This window comes from Arachis ipaensis, chromosome B3 (genome assembly GCF_059453495.1).
Source record: "Arachis ipaensis isolate K30076 ecotype BB chromosome B3, ASM5945349v1, whole genome shotgun sequence".
Lineage (NCBI taxonomy): Eukaryota > Viridiplantae > Streptophyta > Magnoliopsida > Fabales > Fabaceae > Arachis > Arachis ipaensis.
In genome coordinates, this window is record NC_142438.1 from 12065802 (window position 1) to 12088798 (window position 22997).

A 22997-nucleotide genomic window follows, 5' to 3' on the forward strand; every position below is an offset into this window, starting at 1 on the left:
CAGCTGAACCAGGATATATCTGGGTCTAATTTTCTCTCTTCTCTACTCCATTTCTGTTTCTACTGTACAGAAGCTAAAACTGAAAAATATCTCGTGCCAAGTGACGAGACAAAAATAAAAGTCTCGTGGCTAGGGACGAGACAAAAATCAAAAGGTCTCATGAAGACCAGCAAGTGTTACTTTTCAAAAAGGGGGCTAAGATTCAACCCCTCCCTTCTCTTAGCCACTGAAAACCATCAATTGGTATCAGAGCTTGGTCTCAAAGAGATCAAGCTTTGTAGCTTGGAGTAAAGATCCTCATAGCAGAAAATAGTGGCTGACTGAAGGACAATCAAGCAACAGACCTCCTATTTTCAATGGGAAAAACTATACCTATTAGAAGGAAAGGATGAAGATATTTGTACAAGCAGTGGATTACAGACTTTGGAAGATCATCCTGGAAGGCCCTTAATATCCAACTGTTACAAGTGCCAAAGGAGTTATCTCTCTTAAACCAGAAGCAAGTTAGACGGATGAAGATAGAAAAAAGGTGGAGCTCAACGCCAAAGCTATCAATCTGCTCAACTGTGCTATCAGCTTTGAGGAGTACCGATGGGTATCACGTTGCACAACAGCAAAGAAAATCTGGGACAAACTCCTAGTTACTCATGAAGGAACAACCATTGTGAAAAAGACCAAGATAGATATGTTAAACAGAGAGTACGAAATGTTTGCAATGAAGGAAGGAGAATCCATTGATGAGCTGTTTGTGCGTTTCAACACCATCATTATTGGCTTGGATGCTATGGGAATCAAGTATTCTGAATCTGTGCTAGTGAGAAGAGTGTTGAGATGTCTCACAAAAGAGTGGGAAACAAAAGCGTTAATTATTTCTGAAAGTAGTGGTCTTGATTCTATGACCTATGATAATTTGAGAGGAAATTTACTTGCTTTTGAAAATAACTATTTGAAAAAAAGATTCAAAAAAGAAAGGAATAGCTTTTTCATCTGCCACTAACCCTCTGGATGATGAATCCAGTGATAACTCATCTGAAAATGAATTTGTGTTGTTTACAAAAAAATTCAGGAAAATGGTAAAGCTCAAGGAGAGAGGCAAAGGAGACAGCTCAAGAAAACAGAAGAGAGATTTCAGCAAGGTGACTTGCTACAACTGTAAAGAAACAGGGCACTTCAAATCTGACTGTCCTAAGTTGAAAAAGGAAGAAAAACCAAAGAAAGGGAAGAAGAAAGGACTGATGGCTTCATGGGAAGATTTGGAAAATGACTCAGATGATGATGAGGAGGAATCTGAAATAAAGTCCCAACCATGCCTTATGGCTGATCTTGTTGAGCAGGTAATTGTTCCCAACCCTGATACTGAATCTCTTCATCTTATGATAGATCATCTTTCTAAAAAAATAAGATGCTTTTTGCTGGATAATCAAGAACTTGAACAACAAATTATCATCCTTAAAGCAGAAAATAGATTTTTAAAAGAAAAGCTAAGGGAGGCCGAAACTGCTTGTGATCTTGTTAAAGAAAATAAGCAGTTAAAAGCCCAACTTAGGAGCTGTGAAAGTGACCATTTGGTCGTTGCATATGTTGATTATTTTAGAAGAAATGAAGACTTGCTTAAAGAGGTCAAAAGGCTTAAAGAAGACTTAGCCAAGTTTACACAAAGTTCTGAAAATCTGAATCAAATTTTGGCTAGCCAAAAACCTCTTTATGATAAAGTTGGCTTGGGGTTTCATAAATCTGTTGAAAAATATAATTTTGAAAATATTGCCTCATCTTTCAATGATACAAGATTTCAAAACCCAAGAAGCTTTAACAAAACAGCAACTCCAAGATTTTGTAGACTATGCAACCGAAATGGACACTTTCCCATATAATGTTTTTTTGGTGAAAGGATGATAGGTGAAAAAGTTTACAAGGTTGTTTTTTATTATAATGGCTTAGGACATAAGAGATGGTTTAACGTGAAAGGATCCAAGAAAATTTGGATACCTAAGGTCACTTGAGCTTGTTTTGTAGGTGTGCCTAGCATCCAAACGAAAAGAAAATATGTGATATATGGATAGCGGATACTCTAGGCATATGACCGGAAAGACAACCTTCTTCATAAAGCTTGATGAATATGATGGAGGACTTGTCACTTTCGGTGATGATGCAAAAGGAAAAATAGTGGCTGTTGGGAAAGTTGGTAAAAAAATTTTCATCTTGTATAAATGATGTCCTTCTTGTACATGGTTTGAAATATAATTTACTTAGTGTTAGTCAATTGTGTGATTTAGGCTTTGAGGTCATTTTTAGGAAGTTTGTTTGTTTAGTTGTTTGTGAGAAAACTGGGGATATCTTATTTGAAGCTAAAAGATGCAATAATGTGTATGGATTAACTCTTGAAGATTTGAAAGAACAAAATGTGACATGTTTTACATCTCTTGAATCTAAAAAATGGCTATGGCATAGAAAGTTGGGTCATGCAAGCATGTACCAAATTTCTAAGCTAGTTAAGAAAAATCTGGTTAGAGGAATTTCAAATATCAAATTTGATAAGGATCTTACTTGTGATGCTTGTCAATTGGGCAAACAAGTAAAATCCTCTTTTAAACCAAAAGATGGAATTTCAACCAAAAGGCCATTAGAGAAGTTGCATATTGATCTTTTTGGTCCAACAAGAACTCAAAGCTTAGGAGGTAAACACTATGGTCTTGTGGTGGTAGATGATTACTCTAGATTTGGTTGGGTACTTTTCCTTGCTCATAAAAATGATGCTTTCCATGCCTTTTCCACTCTTTGCAAGAAAATTCAAAATGAAAAGATTTAAAAATTGCCCATTTAAGAAGTGATCACGGAAGAGAATTTGAAAACCAAGATTTTGAAAAATTCTGTGATGACTTAGGAATTTCTCATAAGTTTTCATGCCCTAGAACCCCCTAACAAAATGGGGTGGTTGAAATAAGGAATAGAAGCCTTCAAGAGATGACTAGGGCTATGCTCTGTGAGAATGAGATTCCTAAATTTTTATGGGCTGAAGCTGTGAATACAGCTTGTTACATTTTAAATAGAACAATCATTAGAAAAGGGTTAAAGAAAACCCCTTATGAGCTATGGAAAGGAACCCCTCCAAATCTTAAGTATTTTCATGTTTTTGGATGCAAATGCTTTGTACTTAACAATAAAGAAAACCTTGGAAAATTTGATCCAAAATCCTATGAAGGAATGTTTGTAGGATATTCCACCACAAGCAAGGCCTATAGAATTTATCTCAAAGAGCATAGAACCATAGAGGAATCCATACATGTTACTTTTTGTGATTCTAATTTAATTCCCAGTGCTGTGATAGATAATGATTCAGATAGTGAAGAAGCTGGAACAAGTAAAGAAAATCCCAAATCTATTCAGAATGAAGATTTTGCCAGCCCAGTTTTATCTCGTCAGATTGGAGGAGATATTTCCATTTTATCTTCTGAGCAGACACGAGAAACTGAAACAGTGAGACCACCAGAAACTCATCAAAGCTCAACATCACTTCGGAATCCTAGAGAATGGAAGTCTATGAGGGGTTATCCTCATGACTTCATAATTGGTGATCCCTCTCAAGGAGTAACAACAAGATCCTCCACCAAAAGGCAATCCGAACCAAGCAATTTTGCCCTCTTGTCACAAATGGAGCCCAACAATGTCAAACAAGCTCTTGAAGATCCATCTTGGGTCAAAGTAATGCAAGAAGAGCTTGCTCAATTCGACAAGAATGAGGTTTGGACACTAGTACTTCATCTGGATGGTAAGAAAGTTACGGGTACTAAGTGGGTGTTTAAAAATTAACTTGGTGAGGATGGACAAGTTGTTCGTAACAAGGCTAGATTAGTGGCCCAAGGTTACGATCAAGAAGAGTGTATAGATTTTGATGAGTCTTTTGCTCCGGTAGCTAGAATAGAAGCAATTAGGTTGCTTCTTGCCTATGCTGCCCATAACGGTTTCAAAATATTTCAAATGGATGTTAAATGTGCTTTCCTTAATGGCTTTATTGATAGAGAAGTGTATGTGGCTCAACCCCCCGGTTTTGAGGATAAAGAGTTTCCAAATCATGTTTTCAAACTAACTAAGGCTCTTTATGGTCTTAGACAAGCTCTAAGAGCTTGGTATGAAAGGCTTAGTGCCTTCTTGTTGGAAAATTATTTTCAAAGGGGTACCACCGACACTACTTTATTTATTAAAGCATCTAATGATGATATACTCCTTGTTCAAGTTTATCTTGATGACATTGTATTTGGATCGGCCAATGTATCCTTGTGTGAAGAGTTTGGAAAACTTATGACTAGTGAGTTTGAGATGAGTTTAATGGGAGAGCTAACTTTCTTTCTTGGCCTCCAAATCAAACAAACTCCTAGTGGTACTTTTATTCACCAAGGAAAGTATGCAAAAGAACTTATCAAAAAGTTTGGCCTAGAAAATTCCAAACCAATGGGTACACCAATGCACCCTAACACAAAACTTGAAAAGGATGATGATGGCCAAGATGTAGATGAAACAAGGTATAGAGGAATGATAGGTTCACTTATGTACCTTACCTCCTCTAGACTGGATATTGTCCAAAGTGTGGGTGTATGCTCAAGGTTTCAATCTCACCCAAAAGAATCCCATCTTACGGCTGTTAAACACATCATTAGATACATTAAGGGGACTTGTAATTTTGGATTATGGTATCCTAAATCTGATGACTTTTGTGCAGTAGGGTTTTGTGATGCAGATTATGCGGGAGATAGAGTGGATAGACGGAGCACATCCGGCATGTGTTGCTTCCTTGGAAGCTCACTCAACATGTGGTCAAGCAAGAAGCAAGCCACAGTGGCTTTATCCACGGCTGAAGCAGAATACATTTCCGCATCTGTATGTTGCTCTCAATTAATTTGGTTAAAAACACAATTGGAAGATTACAAATTAAAGATCAATAGTATACCCTTATTTTGTGATAATATGAGTGCTATAAATATTTCAAAAAATCATATTCTGCACTCAAAAACTAAGCACATTGAGATAAAATATCATTTTATTAGAGAGCATGTGCAAAAGGGTACTATTGATATTCAATTTGTAAAATCTGAAGACCAAATTGCTGATATTTTTACAAAACCCCTCTGTGAAGATAGATTCTGCACCTTGAGAAAAAGTTTGGGAATATTTGATTTAAGTTCTATTGATAACTTATGAATATTTGATTCTGTTCAGTTTTGTCTCGTAGGTTTGGACGAGATAAAAATGAGGGCATGATGGAAGGGCTATAATCAAGGGGGAGGCAACGCAGAATTTAATCTTCATGGGCCCTACCAAATATCTTTGACTCCACCATGACAGTTTTGTTAGTTCCTCTTTTTTTTGAAAAATAAAATCACAAAATCTCTTGGTTGTCTTATCAAATCTTGTTGGAAGAAGCATGTTGTCAAATCAAATATTTCCTTTCAACTAATCCCTTGATTCAAGGAAACTCCTTTTTAGTTTTTTGAAACTTCCCTGGTTAATAACCGCGCCCTTAATGGTTAATAACTCCCTCCACTATCTCTTTCCAATCAGCATTTAATGTCCCTCTAACCTCCCTCCACTCACCTCACCCTTCGGCCTTCTCTCTCTCCAACTTCCATCACCATTCATCTTCTTCATAATGAAAAAGAAAATAGCACCAAGAAAGAGCGAAAGAATTCGTCTCTCTCAAAGCCTTCCACTCCCCAAACGTACACACACATACATATTCACTCCACTTCTTCATCTTCTCCTTCACCTCCCACCAAGAAATCTGAACCAATGAGGCGCAAAGTAATAGCCCAGAAATCTTCTGGAAGAAGGAAAAGTGACAAGAACAAGGAACCAAGCATGGAAGAAGAGGAAGAGGAATCTCATACATCACCTCCTCCATCACCACCGAAGAAGTCCACCCCACATGCGTCTGGAAAAAGCTCTCAGAAAACCAAAGGTTTCGTGTTTCATGAGACCCGGGAACCCGCAAACCTTGGATCAATGGATTTCAAGAACAAATTTCATAAACCACATTCTCATTTTGATCCTTCAAGGTTTTCTACATGTGCATTCTATAAATTCCACAAAGAGATTTTGGAAAAGCGGCATCTGTGTCCCTCATACTTGGTGAATCTTGATTCTCTGGCTGCCAAAGGGATTAATTTACATCCTCTGTTTGACAATCTCAAATGGTCTCCATTGCTCTTCATTCACAAAATGGTTTACCCAGGGTTGGTAAGACAGTTTTATGCAAATCTGAGATTGATTGATGGTAGTCTTCACTCCTACGTAAAGCATGTGCATATCACTCTGAATGCTGAAACCATTGGCTCTGCCCTTGGTTACACTGATGAAGGGCCGAGGGTTTACATGACTGACAAATGGGATGCACACGTTGGGGTCACATACAAGCAAGTTCTTCATCAAATCTGTGAAAATCTGTCTAGCCTAGACGACACTGTTCCCACTCACAAGGCTCTTGGACCAACCAACTCACTACTGCACCGCATCATAACTCACATTCTTACCCCACATAGTGGCTCTCATAATAGGGTAACAGTATCTGATTGTCTCATAATATTTGCTCTCGTTACTTCATCTTCTGTTTCATTTAGTTATCTCATGATTAGACATATGTGGGAGTCTGTAAAGAGTACAAAAAAGGCTAATTTACCTTATGAAACGTTTCTCACGTGTATTTTTGAGTACTTTAAGGTAGATTTAACAAATGAGGATGTAGAAAACAAAGTCTCTATGATCAAAGGAGGGGGCGCTGTTAAAAAGGGAAAGAAATCTATGGCTTCTGATGATGATTTTGAAAGTCGGCCGGAATCCTCCAAGGCAACCGAATCCCTCAGAGACATTCTCACAAAATTCTCAAACATGTCCGAACTCATGGTTCAATTTCATAGGTCTGCACGCAAACTAGCATATGAAAATGAGTCAGCCTGGAAGAAATGCCAAGATAGGGTCGGTCTAATGCTGGAAAGCCTTGAAGATGAAGTGGGTAGTGAGGCAGGGGCCGAGGAATCTAACTTTCATCTCTCTGATGATTAAACTTATGTTTACTGTTTGATATTGGCACACTTAGGCTCAATTTGTTACTTTATTTTGTTGGGTTGGATACTGCTAGTAGTATAACTCTGTGATACTTTGTGAAACACTTTTAGATTATTTTTTGGGTTATATTTTGCATACTCTATTTTCTATGTTAAAACTTCTTGCAGGTGCCCCTTTGATGACAAAAGGTGGAGAAAGCTGAAAATTGAAATCTGAAAAAACAGGGAAAGAAAACAGGGGATGAAATTTTCTTTTGAAAATTTATGATCACCCTTGTTAAAAGAGATACATCTAATGCTTGATAAAGCATGTTGATAATATTGATGTCTATTGGAAATGAATTTGGTTTATGATGTTTGACAATACATTTGTTTTGATTATATGACTGCCTGGTTGATTTATCTTGATGAATATGCATGCTTCTATCGAAATAGGAATATTCTGATTCATCTTGGTGAACATGCTGGCTTGATAATTTTTTGGTAGTTCCTTTAAACTGTGATATGTAAAATCTAACAGCTGCCATGTTTTGATGTGATCATGTGTGGTTCAAAATATTTTTCTTACCATAATAATATTGCTCTGATATCTTGACTGGAAAATATTTAAAAATCTTTTGAACAACATTTTCTTTGTACTCAATTGATGTGTGTAAAGTTTGAGCAGAAAATCAATTTATGATAACAAATGAGTTTTGATTATCAATCCAACTCTGCTCATAAATCAAGCATTCAACATTTCAAAATTAACATGTTGAATAACATTGTTACTTTGAGCTTGATTAAAACTGTTACAGGTTAGTACTTCCCTTGATAAGAATGGCATATATTAAAGGGGGAGTCTTGTGACAATTTGAAAGGAGGAGAAATACAAATCTTCAAAGGGAGTACTCTATACTCTAATTCTTAAATTTCCTTCCATTTAAATTTTAATAATGTTTGTCATCAAGGGGAAGATTGATGAGTTTGGAAAACTCTAATTTAAATTGATGATGATCAAACATTATTAACAGCAAAATTATTAATTTATTTTGATTAAAGTATATTAATTATAATAATGTTTGCTGTGCAGATTCCTTTATGGGCCGAACAGAACAAAAAATATTAAAGCAAGTCCATTGGAATAATTTTCATTCAGCCTTGATGTTAAACCATTGTGATCATAAAGGCTGAAACAATGTTTTGTTTTTATTGGGCCAAATTGATCCATTATTGGTACAAGCCCAAGTTAATTATATTTTGCTATTCCCCCAATGCATGATCCGAAAATAATCCATCAGGAAAGCAAATGTTGCTATTTGCCCCATGTCTTCAACGGATCTCTTCTTTAAGCATGAGATGGAACTCAAAGTTTTATTGAGAAGAATTAATACATGCATTGAAAACATAAATGAGAGAGAGAGTATGAGTGACATGATTGATTTGCTTTGTGATGCATGCCACTCAAGCAAGGGAAGTAAAAGCAACTTTTTCCACTTAATTTGTTTAATTCATTTAATTGCTTCTCTTCCATTTGTTTCTTCTCTCTCATTCATTCTTTCTTTCCTCTCTTTTGGACAATACCCAGCAAACCATGGAAGCTAGATTGAGCTACCGAAAAGAAGGAAAGGCACGTCTAAAGACCATCTCAATGATGGCAAAAAAACATAAAAAAAAATGCAGTGGCTAAGATCTTTAAACCATGAAAGGAAAGATATGGTGATGAGATCTCAGCCTCTCTATACCAAAAATGGTTAAGGAGATTTGGCCAGCAGGAAAGAAGATCTTGGAGCGATGGCTTGTCACTGCTTTTGGGTTCACTCATCACAGAAGGTAGCTAGGGTGGCTACGTGAGGGAGGAAGCAAAAGTGGAGCAGAAGAAGCCATCATCATCATGAAGTATCAAGGGCCAGAAATCCATCTTGGAGAGCAAGCCAAGGATGGAGCACTCGGATTGATGAAGAGTGATGACCAAGGAAGGACTAGAGATAATTGCATGTTGGGTTTTGCATGAGTTATCTCTTCTCTCTCTGGCCGAACCGGTTCTGTTTCTTGGAGAAGAAGAAGTTGGCTTGGTTTTTGGCTTCAAAAGTGGAGGCTTTCCTCTTCTATAAAGAGAGGGAACAACCACGGTTTGGAGCAGGGAGAAAGTTTGAGAGTGCAAGGCACAGTGTTCTCAGAAGCTACCTGAGCTAACAGATTTCTCTTCTCCTTCAATGTATTCTGTTTTGTATTTTCTGTTTAATTTTGTCATGTCTTGAGTCTCATGGAAAAAGGCAAACAGTGAGGTTTGTGTGAAAAAATCCATAGAGCGGAAAAAGGTAGAGAGTGCAAAATTAAAAGAAAAAGCTATAGATGGTCTCAGAGTTCCTTTGTTCATCTATGTTGTGTTTCATGATTCTGTGGGAATCCCCTTGTAAGTTGGGTTAGCACTTTACAGTCTGTAATCAAAAAGATTATAGTGAAATTCCATCATGGTTGTGATGGAGACTGGATGTAGGCTGCACTGCACTTAGCAGCTGAACCAGGATTGATGGTTTCAGTGGCTAAGAGAAGGGGGGGTTGAATCTTAGCCCCCTTTTTATGTTGCTGACACTAGCTGAATACAGAAGAGGTTTTTCTGTTTTAGCTCATCTCTGGACACGAGACTTTTTGTTTTTGCTCGTCACTTGCCACGAGACATTTTGTTTTGTCTCGTCACTTGGCACGAGATATTTTAGTTTTTGCTCCTGTGCAGTAGAAAACAGAAATGAAGTAGGAGAGAAGAAATATTACACCCAGATATATCCTGGTTCAGATGCTAAGTGCAGTGCAGCCTACATCCAGTCTCCATCACAACCATGATGGAATTTCACTATAATCAATCTGATTACAACTTGTAAAGTGCTAACCCAACTTACAAGGGGATTCCCACAGAATCATGAAACACAACATAGATGAACAAAGGAACTCTAAGACATCTATGGCTTTTTCTTTTAATTTTGCACTCTCTGCTTTTTCCCGCTCTATGGCTTTTTCATTACAAACCTCACTGTTTGCCTTTTACCATGAGACTCAAGACATGACAAAATTAAACAGAAAAATACAAAACAGAAAACATTGAAGGAGAAGAGAAAAACTGTTAGCTCAGGTAGCTCTGAGAACTCTGTGCCTTGCACTCTCAAATTTTCTCCTTGCCTCAAACAGTGGCTGTCCACCCTTATTATAGAAGAGGGGAGCCTCCACTTATTGAAGCCAAAACCGAACCAACTTCTTCCTCCTTCAACAAAACCGGTTCAGCCACAAAGAGAGAGAAGAGATAACCATGCATTAACCAACATGCAATTACCTCTAGTCCTTTCTTGATCATCACCCTTCATCAATCCGAGCTCTCCATCCTTGGCTTGCTCTCCAAGATGGAATTCTGGCCCTTGATGCTTCATGATGATGATGACTTCATCTGCTTCAATCTCTGCCTTCAACCATCACTTCGCCACTCTAGCTACTCCCTGTGGTGGTTGAGCAGAATCAAAGACAAGCCATGCTTCAAGAATCTCCCTTGCTGGCCGAGATCTTCTTCTTCCTTTTTGAGCATGCAAAGCTCAAGATAACCTCACCAAATCTGACCACATTTGGTAAGTATCTTAGCCACATCTCATTTTTATTTTAGTATGTTTTCTTGCCATCATTAGCTTGATGGTCTTGATGCATGCAGCTTCTTCCTTCTGTTGGTTAATGAGCATTTTGTCCATGGTTTACTGGACAAAGACCAAAGAAGAAGCAAGAAAGAGATGAGAGAGAGGAAAGAGAAATAGTAGTTAATGAAACAAAAGATAAAAGTGAATTAATTTCCCTTTCTCTTTTTACTGACAAACGTGTAGCCTTGGTGCTTGCAATCACATCACTTTGTCAATTTCTCTCTCATAGTTCCCATGTAATAAATGATAGTTGAGTGTAATTTAAAATCCAACACATGTTTGAATTTTTGGCTCTGTTGAAAACAATTTGGGTTCCTTCTTCATTGTTTTCGGGTAATGCATGAGGAATTAGCATTGCATATAATTGGGCTTAGTTGCATCAAATATTAAATCTGGCCCAATTAACAACATTTGCTTTCCTGATGGATTTGGATCAAGCATAGGAAGCTCTCATAGAAAATTAACCATGGGTTTGGTTGTAATCAACATTGAACTTGGCCCATTTGGTTAACATTTGCTTTCTTGATGAAAATTGTTTCGGATCAAACATAAGAGGCTCTCATAAAAAATTAACCATGGGCTTGGTTGTAAGCAACATTAAGCTTGGCCCAACAATATAAAATTTCAGCCACTTAGTATATAATTATGCAACAAGGCTGGTTTTTAATTTGGGCTTGCAACATTTTATTTTCCGGCCCAATAGAAAAATCCTGCACAGCAAAATTAATTAACACATGATTAGATTAATAATTTTGCTGTTAATGATGTTTGATCATCATCAATTTAGTTTAGAGTTTTCCAAACTCATCAATCTCCCCCTTGATGACAAACATCATTAAAATTGAAATGGGAAAAATATTAGAGATTGAGTAAAGAATACTCCCTTTGAATTTGAATTTCTCCCCCTTTCAAAATGTCACAATGCTCCCCCTTGATGTATGCTTATGTTACCAAGGGAAGCACTCAACCTGTAACATTTTTAAATCAAGCTTCAAGTAGTAATGTTATTTAGCATATTTTATGATGCTAAATGCTTGATTTATGAGTAGTTTTAATTGATAATCAAAAAACTTATTTGATATCATAAACTGATTTACTGCTCAAACATTTTCATACAAACAAAAATTTATCCAAATATTTTCCAAACATTTCTTGTAGTATATCAGAGCAAAACAAAATGATGTGAAAAATATTTGAAATACACATGATCAAAACAAGGCAGTTTTAATACATTGCACAATTTAAAGGAACTGCCAAAAATAAGTTTTCAATCCAACAAATTTATCAATGATGAGTCAACAGCCAGGCATCAAAATCAAACATCATCATAAACCAAATGTAGTTCAAGCAATATAGTGAATGCACTAACACATGCATTCTTTGAACAAGGGTGATCATAAATTTTCAATTTTGAAAATTTCATCCCCTGTTCCCCTGTTTTTTCAGCCCCTGTTTCGTTCCAATTTCAATTTTGGAACTAAAATTTCCTCCCCCTTTTGTCATCATGGGGAGCACCTGCACAAAACATGATCAAAACATAGCAAAATATTCAAAGCAAAGTAGCAAGAGTATATCACAATATCCTAGAGAGTATCCTAGAGCAGTGAGTATCAAGTCATGCTCATACAAAAAATAGATTGAGCCTAGTGGAGCCTATATCAAACAGAGTAAAGAAACAGTCACTAATCATCTGAAAAATTAAGTTGTTCTTCAGCATCTCCGACACTATCATCTCCCAAATCTTCTTTAAAATGTTCCATCATCAGATTGACCCTGTCTTTGCAATTTTTCCAAGCTTTCTCACTGTCAAAGGCTTGCTTACGGGTTTCTTTGGCTGACCGATACATCAAATCTGCCATGTTCGAAAATTCTCCCAAAATCTGTTTGATGGACTTCATTGTTTTGGAAGATTCTGGTCTGCCTTCATGGTCACTATCCGATGCACCAGTTTGTCGCCCTTTGGTTTCCTTAGTTGCTCCTGCTCCTCTGATTGAAGACACCTTGTTTTCTACAGCTTCATTTAACAAATCAACTTTAAAGTACTCAAATATTCTAGTTAAAAACATACCACAAGGCAGGTTAGCCTTTCGGGTGCTTCTAACAGAATCCCACATGTGCCTAATCATAATATAACCGAAGGATATAGGAGTAGAGGTAACCAAAGCAAATAAGATGAGACAGTCAGAAAATGTTACTCAGTTGTGTGAGCCGCTTTGGGGAGTCAGAATATATGTGATGATACGGTGAAGCAGAGAATTGACCGGTCCTAGAGCTTTATGTGTTGGTATGGTGCCATGCAATCCAGAAAGGTTTTCGCAAATGTGCTTGAGAACAGTCTTGTATGGAACGCCAACTTGTGTGTCCCATTTTTCCACCATGTATGCTTGCGGTCCTTCATCCTTGAAGCCCAGGGCCGCTCCAATAGTCTCAGCATCAAGGGCTATTTGAACCCTTTTGACATAGGAATGAAGGGTGCCATCAATGAGCCGCATATTGGCATAAAACTCTCGAACAAGACCAGGGTAGACTGGTTTCTGAATGAGAAGCAAAGGTTTCCAGTTGAGTAGTTCAAACAGAGGAGAAACGTTGATGCCCTTGTTGGTGAGATTTTCAAGGCTAACAAGATAAGTTGTGCACAAATGACGCTTCTCCATAACCTCCTTATAAAACTCAAAAGAGGTGCAAGAGTTAAATCTGCTTGGATCAAAGTGGGAGTGAGTCTTGCCATATTTGTCTCTAAATTCCACGGATTCCAAGTTTGGAGGTTCAGTAGTGTCATTGAGTGCAAACCCCTGATTCTTCTGGGAGCTTTTTCCAGGAGTAGTCCGCTTCGGTGATGAGGGTGGAGGTGATGGAATGGGAGAAGTATAAGATTCTTGCTCTTCTTCCTCTTGGGGGTCCTTGTTCTTCCTGTTTCGTCCTCTTCCGGAACTCTTTTGGGCCACTACCTTTCTTCTCATGGCTTCGGTTTGTTTGGTTGGAGGTGAGGGAGAGGATGAGGAAGTAGAATGTATGTGGATATGAGTGTGCGTTTGGGGTGTTGATGGTTTTTGAGAAAGAAGAATTCTTTCACTCTTTCTTGGCGCGGTTTTCTTTTTCATGGTAATGGGGAGTGGAATATGAAAGGGTAGTGGTGATAACCGAATTGAGAGAGGGAGAGAGACAAGGTGGGTGAACGCATTTAATGGGGTTTGGAAAGAGAATATGGAGAGTAATGACCATTAGTGGACGGTTAATGACCATAATGGGTGGTTATTATCCAAAAAAATGATTTCCCTTTTAACTTTTGAAATCCAAAACTGAAAAGTTGTTGCCTTAAATCAAGGGATTAGATGGATATAGGGATTTGATTTGACAATAACCACTTCCAAGGAGATTTGATGACACAAGAGGAAGATTCTTATTTGTAGAAAGATAACTACCATAACTGTTAAGGTGGGGTCAAGGAATTTTTGGTGGGGCCCATAAAATTTTGAATTATGCGCTGCCTCCCCCTTGACCACAGCTCTTCCATCAAGCCATGATTTTTTTTATCTCGTCCAACCCTACGAGCAAAAACTGAACAGAGTCACAAATTCACAGATTTTCAATAAGACTTAAATCAAACATTCCCAAACTTTTACTCAAGGTACAGAATCTGTCTTCACAGAGAGGTTTTGTAAAAATATCAGCAATTTGGTCTTCAGATTTTACAAATTGAATATCAATAGTACCCTTTTGCACATGTTCTCTAATGAAATGATATTTAATTTCAATGTGCTTTGTTCTTGAGTGCAAAACAGGATTTTTTGAAATATTTATGGCACTCATATTATCACAAAATAGGGGTATACTATTGATTTTTAATTTGTAATCTTCCAATTGTGTTTTTAACCAAATTAATTGAGTGCAACATGCAGATGCGAAAATGTATTCTGCTTCAGCTGTGGATAAAGCCACTGTGGCTTGTTTCTTGCTTGACCACATGTTGAGTGAGCTTCCAAGGAAGCAACACATGCCGGACGTGCTTCTTCTATCCACTCTATCTCCCGCATAATCTGCATCACAAAACCCTACTGCACAAAATTCATCAGATTTAGGATACCACAACCCATAATCACAAGTTCCCTTAATGTATCTAATGATGCGTTTAACAGCCGTAAGATGGGATTCTTTTGGGTGAGATTGAAATCTTGAACATACACCCACACTTTGAACAATATCCGGTCTAGAGGAGGTAAGGTACATGAGTGAACCTATTATTCCTCTATACTTTGTTTCATCCACATCTTGACCATCATCATCCTTTTCAAGTTTTGTGTTGGGATGCATTGGTGTACCCATTGCTTTGGAGTTTTCTAGGCCAAACTTTTTAATAAGTTCTTTTGCATATTTTCCTTGGTAAATAAAAGTACCACTAGGAGTTTGTTTAATTTGGAGTCCAAGAAAGAAAGTAAGCTCTCCCATTAAACTCATTTCAAACTCACTAGTCATGAGTTTTCCAAACTCTTCACACAAGGAAATGTTGGCCGAACCAAATACAATATCATCAACATAAACTTGAACAAGAAGTATATCATCATTAGATGCTTTAATAAATAAAGTAGTGTCGGTGGTACCCCTTTGAAATTTATTTTCCAACAAGAAGGCACTAAGCCTTTCATACCAAGCTCTTGGAGCTTGTCTAAGACCATAAAGGGCTTTAGTTAATTTGAAAACATGATTTGGAAACTCTTTATGTTCAAAACCGGGGGGTTGTGCCACATACACTTCTCTATCAATAAAACCATTAAGGAAAGCACATTTAACATCCATTTGAAACATTTTGAAACCTTTATGGGCGGCATAGGCAAGAAGCAATCGAATTGCTTCCATTCTAGCTACCGGAGCAAAAGACTCATCAAAATCTATACCCTCTTCTTGATCGTAACCTTGGGCCACTAATTTAGCCTTGTTACGAACAACTTGTCCATCCTCACCAAGTTTATTTTTAAAGACCCACTTAGTACCCGTTACCTTCATACCATCCGAATAGGGTACTAATGTCCAAACCTCATTCTTGTCAAATTGAGCTAGCTCCTCTTGCATGGCCTTGACCCATGATGGATCTTTAAGAGCTTGTTTGACATTGTTGGGCTCCATTTGTGACAAGAAAGCAAAGTTGCTAGGTTCGGTTTGCCTTTTGGTGGAGGATCTTGTTGTTACGCCATGAGAAGGATCACCAATGATGAAATCATGAGGATAACCTCTCATAGACTTCCATTCTCTAGGCTTTCGGACAGGTGTAGGACTTTGATGAACTTCTGGTGGTCTCACTGTTTCAGTTGCTCGTGCCTGTTCAGGAGACAAAATGGAAGTGTCTCCTCCAATCTGACGAGACAGAACAGGGCTGACAGATTCTTCATTCTGGACAGATTTGGGAATTTCTTTGCTTGTTCCATCTTCATAATCTGAATCAATATCCTTCACAATACTGGGAATTAAGTTAGAATCACAAAAAGTAACATGTATGGATTCCTCTATTGTCCTATGCTCCTTGAGATAAATTCTATAGGCCTTGCTTGTGGTGGAATATCCAACAAACATTCCTTCATATGATTTTGGATCAAATTTTCCAAGGTTTTCCTTATTATTAAGTACAAAACATTTGCATCCAAAAATATGAAAGTACTTAAGATTTCGAGGGGTTCCTTTCCATAGCTCATAAGGTGTTTTCTTTAACCCCTTTCTAATGATTGTTCTATTCAAAATATAACATGCTGTGTTCACAGCCTCAGCCCATAAGAATTTAGGAATTTCACTCTCACATAACATAGCCCTAGTCATTTCTTGAAGGCTTCTATTCCTTCTTTCAACCACCCCATTTTGTTGGGGGGTTCTAGGGCATGAAAAATTATGAGAAATCCCTAAGTCATCATAGAAATTTTCAAAATCTTGATTTTCAAATTTTCTTCCATGATCACTTCTCAAATGGGCAATTTTCAAATCCTTTTCATTTTGAATTTTCTTACAAAGGGTGGAAAAAGCATGAAAGGCATCATTCTTATGAGCAAGGAAAAGTACCCAACCAAATCTAGAGTAATCATCTACCACCACAAGACCATAGTATTTACCTCCTAAACTTTGAGTTCTAGTAGGATCAAAAAGGTCAATATGTAACATTTCCAATGGCCTTTTGGTAGAGATTCCATCTTTTGATTTAAAAGAGGATTTTACTTGTTTGCCTAATTGACAAGTGTCACAAGTAAGATCCTTATCAAACTTGATGTTTGGGATTCCTCTAACCAAATTTCTTTTGACTAGCTTAGAAATTTGATACATGCTAGCATGTCCCAACTTTCTATGCCAAAGCCATTTTTCAGATTCAAAAGATGTGAAGCATGTTACATTTTGTTCCTTTAAATCCTCAAGAGTTAATCCATACACATTGTTGCATCTTTTAGCTTCAAGAAGAACATTCCCAGTTTTTTCACACACAACTAAACAAACAAATTTCTTAAAGATAACTTCAAAACCCAAATCACAAAGTTGACTAACACTAAGCAAATTATGTTTCAAGCCATGTACAAGGAGAACATCATTTATACAAGAAGAAAAGTTTTTACCAACTTTCCCAACAGCCACAATTTTTCCTTTTGCATCATCACCGAAAGTGACAAGTCCTCCATCATAGTCATCAAGCTTTATGAAGAAGGTTGCCTTTCCGGTCATATGCCTAGAGCATCCGCTGTCCATATACCACACATTTTCCTTCCTCTTGGATGCTAGGCAAACCTACAAAACAATGCTTAATTAACCTTAGGTATCCAAATCTTTTTGGATCCTTTTACGTTAAACCATCTTCTATGTCCTAAGCCATTGTAATCAAAAACAATTTTATAAACTTTGTCACCAACCATTCTTTCACCGAAAAAGCATTGAATGGGAAAGTGTCCATTCCGATTGCATAGTCTACAAAACCTTGGAGTTGCCTTTTTGTTAAAGTAGGTGGGATCTTGAAATCTTGTGTCATTAGAAGATGAAGCAATATTTTCAAAATGTGAATTTTCAGATTTATGAAACCCCAACCCAGCCTTATCATAAAGAGGTTTTTGACTAGCCAAGATGTGATTTAAACTTTCAGAACTTTGTGTAAATTTGGCCAAGTCTTCCTCAAGTCTTTTAACCTTTTTAAGCAACTCTTCATTTTGTTTAAAACAGTCCACATATGCAAGAACACAATGGTTACTTTCACAGCTCCTAACTTGGGCTCTTAACTGCTTATTTTCTTCAACAAGATCACAAGCAGTTTCGGCCTCTCTCACTTTTTCTTTTAGAAAACTGTTTTCGGCCTTAAGAATGGTAGTTTGCTGTTCAAGTTCTTGATTTTCCAGCAGAAAACATCTTATTTTTTCAGAAAGGTGGTCTATCATAAGATGGAGATCTTCAGTGTTAGGGTTATGAAAGACTACCTGATCTATGTGGTCTGCCATGAGACATGTTTGTGACTTGGTCTCGGTTTCTTCATCATCATCATCAGAGTCATTCTCCAAGTCTTCCCATGTGGCGATCAGTCCTTTCTTGTTTCCTCTTTTTGGCCTTTCCTCCTTTTTCAGCTTGGGACAATCAGATTTGAAATGCCCCATTTCCTTGCAATTATAGCAAGTTACCTTGCTAAGGTCTTTCTTTATTCTCCTTGTGCTGCTGCCTTTGCCTCTGAGCTTAGCCATTTTCCTGAATTTTTTTGCAAATAAAACAAACTCATTTTCAGAAGAGTTATCACTGGATTCATCATCCAGAGGGTTAGTCACAGAAGAAAATGCAATTCCTTTCTTTTTTGTATCCTTTTTTAAATAGGTATTTTCAAAAGCAAGAAGATTTCCTCTCAAATCATCAAGTGTCATGGAGTCTAAGCTACTGCTCTCAGAAATAATTAAAGCTTTAGTTTCCCAGTCTTTTGTGAGACATCTCAACACTCTTCTCACTAGCACAGAATCAGAATGTGTAATTCCTAGAGCATCTAAGCCAACAATGATAGCATTGAACCGTTCAAACAGTTCATCAATGGACTCTTCTTCCTTCATTGCAAACGTTTCATACTCTCTGTTTAGCATATCTGCCCGAGTCTTCTTGACAATGGTGGTTCCTTCATGGGTGATTTGCAATTTGTCCCAGATTTCCTTTGCCGTTGTGCATCTTGATACCCGTCGGTATTCCTCAAAGCTGATAGCGCAATTGAGTAGGTTTACTGCCTTGGCATTTAACTCCACCTTCTTCCGATCTTCCTCGGTCCAGCTTGCTTCTGGTTTGAGAGAAACAACTCCTTCGGCACTTGTATCAGTTGGATATTGAGGTCCTTCTAAGATGATTTTCCACAGTCTGTAATCCACTGCTTGCACAAATATCTTCATCCTCTCCTTCCAATAAGTATAATTCTTCCCATTGAAAAGAGGAGGTCTATTGCTTGATTGACCCTCAGTCAGATTGTAGGACACCACATTTGCGCCACTGTTTTCCGCCATAGGGATCTTTACTCCAAGCTGCAAAGCTTGATCTCTTTGAGACCAAGCTCTGATACCAATTGATGGTTTCATTGGCTAAGAGAAGGGGGGGTTGAATCTTAGTCCCCTTTTTATGTTGCTGACACTAGCTGAATACAGAAGAGGTTTTTCTGTTTTAGCTCATCTCTGGACACGAGACATTTTGTTTTTGCTCGTCACTTGCCACGAGACATTTTGTTTTGTCTCGTCACTTGGCACGAGATATTTTAGTTTTTGCTCCTGTGCAGTAGAAAACAGAAATGAAGTAGGAGAGAAGAAATATTACACCCAGATATATCCTGGTTCAGCTGCTAAGTGCAGTGCAGCCTACATCCAGTCTCCATCACAACCATGATGGAATTTTACTATAATCAATCTGATTACAACTTGTAAAGTGCTAACCCAACTTACAAGGGGATTCCCACAGAATCATGAAACACAACATAGATGAACAAAGGAACTCTAAGACATCTATGGCTTTTTCTTTTAATTTTGCACTCTCTGCCTTTTTCCGCTCTATGGATTTTTCATTACAAACCTCACTGTTTGCCTTTTACCATGAGACTCAAGACATGACAAAATTAAACAGAAAAATACAAAACAGAAAATATTGAAGGAGAAGAGAAAAACTGTTAGCTCAGGTAGCTCTGAGAACTCTGTGCCTTGCACTCTCAAATTTTCTCCTTGCCTCAAACAGTGGCTGTCTACCCTTATTATAGAAGAGGGGAGCCTCCACTTATTGAAGCCAAAACCGAACCAACTTCTTCCTCCTTCAACAAAACCGGTTCGGCCACAAAGAGAGAGAAGAGATAACCATGCATTAACCAACATGCAATTACCTCTAGTCCTTTCTTGATCATCACCCTTCATCAATCCGAGCTCTCCATCCTTGGCTTGCTCTCCAAGATGGAATTCTGGCCCTTGATGCTTCATGATGATGATGACTTCATCTGCTTCAATCTCTGCCTTCAACCATCACTTCGCCACTCTAGCTACTCCCTGTGGTGGTTGAGCAGAATCAAAGACAAGCCATGCTTCAAGAATCTCCCTTGCTGGCCGAGATCTTCTTCTACCTCTTTGAGCATGCAAAGCTCAAGATAACCTCACCAAATCTGACCACATTTGGTAAGTATCTTAGCCACAGCTCATTTTTATTTTAGTATATTTTCTTGCCATCATTAGCTTGATGGTCTTGATGCATGCAGCTTCTTCCTTCTGTTGGTTAATGAGCACGGCGTCCATGGTTTACTGGACAAAGACCAAAGAAGAAGCAAGAAAGAGATGAGAGAGAGGAAAGAGAAATAGTAGTTAATGAAACAAAAGATAAAAGTGAATTAATTTCCCTTTCTCTTTTTACTGACAAACGTGTAGCCTTGGTGCTTGCAATCACATCACTTTGTCAATTTCTCTCTCATAGTTCCCATGTAATAAATGATAGTTGAGTGTAATTTGAAATCCAACACATGTTTGAATTTTTGGATCTGTTGAAAACAATTTGGGTTCCTTCTTCATTGTTTTCGGGTAATGCATGAGGAATTAGCATTGCATATAATTGGGCTTAGTTGCATCAAATATTAAATCTGGCCCAATTAACAACATTTGCTTTCCTGATGGATTTGGATCAAGCATAGGAAGCTCTCATAGAAAATTAACCATGGGTTTGGTTGTAATCAACATTGAACTTGGCCCATTTGGTTAACATTTGCTTTCTTGATGAAAATTGTTTCAGATCAAACATAAGAGGCTCTCATCAAAAATTAACCATGGGCTTGGTTGTAAGCAACATTAAGCTTGGCCCAACAATATAAAATTTCAGCCACTTAGTATATAATTATGCAACAAGGCTGGTTTTTAATTTGGGTTTGCAACATTTTATTTTCCGGCCCAATAGAAAAATCCTGCACAGCAAAATTAATTAACACATGATTAGATTAATAATTTTGCTGTTAATGATGTTTGATCATCATCAATTTAGTTTAGAGTTTTCCAAACTCATCAAGGATATATCTGGGTGTAATTTTCTCTCTTCTCTACTCCATTTCTGTTTCTACTGCACAGAAGCTAAAACTGAAAAATATCTCGTGCCAAGTGACGAGATAAAAATAAAAGTCTCGTGGCTAGGGACGAGACAAAAATCAAAAAGTCTCCTGAAGACCAGCAAGTGTTACTTTTCAAAAAGGGGGCTAAGATTCAACCTCTCCTTCTCTTAGCCACTGAAAACCATCAGTTGTGAAATCACAGCAACAATAATTGAAGCTCAAAGACAAGAATTCAGGTCTCAGAACAGCTCACATTTGATTTTAGTACGTGAGGCCACTATTTAGTCATGTGGCAGAGATAAGAAGAAATTCACGTCCTCTTGTTCCCCATCAAAAATTGATTATCCATAACTTGTCTATTTCAAGCATAATACAATATTGGGGTGAGACTAGTACCCAATTCAATATGCAGGCCCGAATCCCTAATATCTTTACCAGTGGCCAATGAGAAAGATGCCTAAAAAGTGTTTGATAATCCCCATCTGCCAAATCCATGATGCAGTAAGGACCTGTGCGAGCAAGGAGGCACATGTTTCTTTTTCCCTCTGCAAGTGATTAGATTTAAACTCAATACTATGTTTATAGAGAACTCATTATCGTTTGTCATACAAATTAAAAGCAAACTTCTTAATTACCATTATCTGGATCCTTGTAATTATTATATCATTCTTTGGTTTTTGTAACTAAATATGCGAAACTGCCATTGATATAGGGGTGTTCAAAACCGAACCAGACCGATCTAAACCGACTGACCGAACCGAAAAAACCAAAAACCAAACAAATCAAAAACAAAAAAAACGAAAAAAATAAGTTTTGCTGTTTTTATTGCGGTTCGGTTCGGTTTTCGATTCTGACCATAAAAACCCTAACCGAACCGAACCGAACCGAACCGGTTTATGAAAAACCCTAAAAACCAACCCCCATCCCCTCCCAGACGCCAGACCCCAAATGCGAACACCCCCAGCCCCCAACTCCCCAAGTCGTGACCTAAAGTCACATAACCCCCATCACCCCCAATTTCGAAACCTAGCTTCTCTCGCTCTCTTCTCTCAGTCTCGCCCTCGCAGAGTCGCAATCTTACAGTCGCTCTCTGCTGCTCTTAGTCTTGCCCTCGCAGTCGCTCTCTGCTGCTCTCAATCTCGCCCTCGCAGTCGCAAAGTCGCAATCCCACCAGCCACCAACACCCGAAGCCTTCTTCCCAGTTCCCAGCGAGCACCAACCCAGCAGGCAGCAGCGTTCTCTTCCCAGCAACGCCCAGCGTCGCCAGCGAGCACCGACCCACCGACCCAGGAATGTTCTTCCCAGCAGCGCCGAGCCACCGACCTCAGTTTCCACCGAGCCTCCATCGTCTTCTGTAATGGAGGCTAAGCGGCTATGCCTCATGTTTGGTTTGTTGTTCTGAATCTATTTTTATTTTTAAATTTTGGTTTAGTCTTATTGATTCTAATTTATAATTAATACTTGGTTGAATTGTTCTTGATTTTATGGTTGAGTTGTTGATTCTGATTTCGTTTTTTAATTTTAAACTTTTTGTTCTGTTTTGATTTAGGGGTTTAGGGTTAATTCTGATTCATGATTTTCAATTCTATTTGTATATTTTGGTTCACAGGTTTAGGGTTGTTGGTTCTAATTTTTTGGTCGAAGGTTGTTAGATTTTTATTCTCTATTCGGATTTTATTTGTTGTTGATTTACTAAAATTGCTTATGATTGTTGTTCATTGTTCATTGTTCAATGTATTGTTACGGCATAGC

At 37.9% G+C, this 22997-nt stretch overlaps 1 protein-coding gene across 1 annotated transcript in view; it reads left to right on the top strand.

Moving 5' to 3' along the window:
• Positions 1-21746, top strand: part of LOC107632455 (pentatricopeptide repeat-containing protein At4g01570) — a 30404-nt gene extending 8658 nt beyond the window's left edge. Inside the window, exon 5 of the mRNA XM_088506681.1 lies at positions 21434-21746. The gene's annotated coding sequence lies outside the window, so the exon portion shown is untranslated. The remainder of the gene's footprint in view (positions 1-21433) is intronic.
• Positions 21747-22997: the final 1251 nt, after the last annotated feature.